Raw genomic sequence first — 3,339 nt, forward strand, 5'->3', positions numbered from 1 at the left:
GGGGCCCTCTGGTGTCCCAAGCCAGTTCTTAACCATCGCGCCACTCGGCCAGCCCTGTATATTTACTTTTAAAATAAATTGCCAACTGCTTTCCCAAGTGATTTTACAGTTAGGACTGTTATGTCTTCTTGATGAATTGGCCCTTTTATCACTGTACACATTTTCTTTTTAGCTCTGGTACTATGTCTTCTCCTAAAACCCACTTTATTTGTTATTAATATAGCTACTCCTGCTTTCTTATGATGTTTCCATGTGTACCTTTTCCCCTCTTTTTATTTTTACCCGCTGTGTCATTATATTAATGTGTGTTTTTTGTAGATAACATAGTTGTGTCTTGCTTTTTAAATCCAACCTGACAATTTGTCTTTTAATTGGTATGTTTAATCCATTTACAGTTAATGTAATTATTGATATATTTGGGTTTAAATCTACCATCTTGTAATTTATTTTCTATTTGTGCTATATGTTTTTTGTTTCTTTTTCCTCTTTTCATGCCTTCTTTAGATTAGAAGCTTTTTTTGGTTTTTGTTTAATATTTTATCTCCTCTATTAGCTATATTTTTATATATGTATATATGCTTGCATGGATATATTTATGTATTTTGGAGCTGCAAAATATCTAGGGTTTTTGAAATAATATACCATTTTGAAATAATATTATAATACCATATCATATAAAATATAAGTAGCTTACAATAATGTATTTCTCTGATTATTTATTATTGTCATGTTTTATTTCACATGTGTCATAGACTCCAAATACATTGTTATTTTTTCTTAACTGTATGTTAAATAAATTTAAAAAGAATACAGTGTCTTTTATATTTACCCACACATTTATCAATTCCAGTGTTCTTCATTCGTGTATATACCCAGATTTCATCTGATATCGTTTTCCTTTGCCTAAAGAACTTCCTGTATTGTTTTTTCTAGTGTTGCCCTGTTGGTAACAATTTCTTTCAGCTACTGTTTGTCCTAAAATGTCTTTATTTTATTTTCAGCTTTGAAGGAATCATTCTGTAGATATAGAATTTTAGGACGATAGATTTTTCACTTTTAGCCTTTTAAAGATGTTCTGTGTTCTTTGAGGTTGCATTGCTTCCCATAAGAAGTCAGCAATACATTTCATCCTTGAACAATGTGGGGTTTAGGAGAACTGACCTCCTGTGCAGTTAAAAATCCACGCATAGGGCCGGCCGAGTGGCGCGATGGTTAAAAACTGGCTTGGGACGCCAGAGGGCCCTGGTTCGGATCCCACATATGAGGGCCAATGACACTGCCCTCTACAGCTAAGATGCTGAACAACAGCTCAACCTGGAGCTGGGCTGCCCTGAGTCACTGGCGACGTAGGCTGCAGCCCCTGTGGCAGTAGGTTGCCATGGGCTACCGCATGTAGCCAGCAGTCAGCGTGAGTATCCAGCAGCCTGCATGAGCGGCTGTCCAGAAGCCGGCGACTGATCTGCCTNCGCGTCCTCAACTCGGGTTTTCTCGTGATTCCGCGTCTCCCAGCGCGGGTGTCTTACCGTTCTCAGGTACGCGGCTCCTCATACGCCCCCTCCTCAGACTAGTAGATAGAGGAGTCCGTTACCACCCCTTCCAGCGTCGAGTGGAAACTACAGCCCTGGGGCGGGAGGGGGGCTGCAGGGTGCGGGGGCCGAAAAGTGACGAGTGGATGCGAGGAAGGGACAGAGATGCGTGGGTAGGACTCTGTTCCAAATCAACTGACTGAAGCAAACATGGTATCACTGAACTTTGAGTTAGGTGTCAGTGGAAGTATGTACTGAGGGGAAAGTTCGTTTTTCGAGCTTCGTAATTTAGAGGTAATATTAAATACAGAAGCTTGTATTCTACAGATTATTTTTAAAATGGGGCGCCCCTCTGTTATAATATGGCACATTCCTTGACGCCCACGGGGATAATCCCGGAGCCCCACCTCTTATTTTAGGTCCCGCTCCTTTTAAAAACTGTGGCATGTAAATTCTTTTATTCACTTTGCTTGACGCTTTAAGTCTTTTTTTTTTTAAAGGTTATAGTTCCTGCGGTTACTTTTACTTCCATTTTCTCTTGTAATCCTCACAGTAATCTAGAGAAGAGAAACCGAAACAGTTTTCTCATTTTGCAGCCTAGGGGCGATAACCCAAATTATCAGTCAGAGACAGCTGGGACTTGAACCTACAGCTGCTGATGTAAAATCAGCACTGCTATTTTCCAGAGCATCATAAGCACCTGTACTGGTTATAGTCACAAATAGAAAGCGGGCTTGAGTTGTCAATCTACATGTAACTAATGGAGTCCATAGATTTTTGAGAACTTCTAGGTCAAACTGGCACTAGGTATAAACCATCAATGCCTCAGAAAAGCGATCTGTCTGTGTTCTTGCTGCTTAAAGTGTAGTGGATGAACTACCAACAACCACATCTCCTGGTATCTTGTTAGAAATGTAGAATATCAAGTCTCATCCAAGACTTCCTGAATCAGAACCTGCGTTTTAACAAGACCTCAAGTGATTACTTATGCACATCAAAAGATGAGAAGCACTAACTGAAATAGGAAAGTTTATATGTTTTCTATTTAATTTTTCATTCCAGGTAAATATGACTAAAATGCCTTGCATCCTGATTTTACTCATCTTTTCAGTAAAAGTGCTTCCTGAAATCCCTAACAATATCCTTGTAGCAAAACAAGTTCTTTTCAATTCTCAGAGTTCTCTCTCTTTCTGTGTTGTTTAACCCTGTTAGCTCTCCTTAAACTCTCCTCTCTTGTTTTTTTTAAGTCAACATATTGAGGTATAATGTACAGAAATAAAATTTTCCCATTTTAAATGTACAGTCCACGAGTTTTGAGAAATGTATATACTTGTGTAACCACAGCCACGAAAAAGATATAGAACATTTCCACAACCTTGAAATTCCCTTATGCCTCTTCCTAGTCAAGCCCCCCCAACCTCTGATTTAATTTATATCACTAAAGCAAGTTTTACCTGTTCTAGAACTTCATATAGTCAGAATTAAATGATATGTATTCTTTTGTGATTGGCTACTCTCATTCAGCATGTTTTTGAGTTTCACATTGATGTTTTGTAATGGTAGTTCCTTTTTATTGCTGAATAATATTCCAAATTTGAGTTGTTTCTGGTTTGGGGACTGTTATCCTTAAGCTGTTATGGATATTTATTAGGTCTTTTTGTGTACTTACATTTTCTTTTTTGTAGGTGAATACCCAGGAGTGGAATTGCTCAGTCATATGGTAAGTGTATATTTACTTTTTTTTTTTTTAAGATTTTTATTGGGGAATTGGGGGGATGGGAACAGTGCTGGGTTATTGGGGGAAGGGGAACAG

At 38.4% G+C, this 3,339-nt stretch overlaps 1 protein-coding gene and 1 long non-coding RNA gene across 2 annotated transcripts in view; one reads left to right on the top strand and one right to left on the bottom strand.

Moving 5' to 3' along the window:
- CUNH21orf91 (chromosome unknown C21orf91 homolog) overlaps window positions 1–1,628 on the bottom strand; it is a 35,726-nt gene extending 34,098 nt beyond the window's left edge. Inside the window, exon 1 of the mRNA XM_019659540.1 lies at window positions 1,524–1,628. The gene's annotated coding sequence lies outside the window, so the exon portion shown is untranslated. The remainder of the gene's footprint in view (window positions 1–1,523) is intronic.
- Window positions 1,467–3,339, top strand: part of LOC109391724 (uncharacterized) — a 16,170-nt gene continuing 14,297 nt past the window's right edge. The window contains exons 1-2 of the long non-coding RNA XR_002125906.1: window positions 1,467–1,532; window positions 3,212–3,246. This is a non-coding gene — a long non-coding RNA (uncharacterized LOC109391724). The remainder of the gene's footprint in view (window positions 1,533–3,211; window positions 3,247–3,339) is intronic.

The sequence above is a fragment of the Hipposideros armiger genome, unplaced genomic scaffold (genome assembly GCF_001890085.2).
Source record: "Hipposideros armiger isolate ML-2016 unplaced genomic scaffold, ASM189008v1 scaffold_300, whole genome shotgun sequence".
In the NCBI taxonomy this organism is placed as follows: domain Eukaryota; kingdom Metazoa; phylum Chordata; class Mammalia; order Chiroptera; family Hipposideridae; genus Hipposideros; species Hipposideros armiger.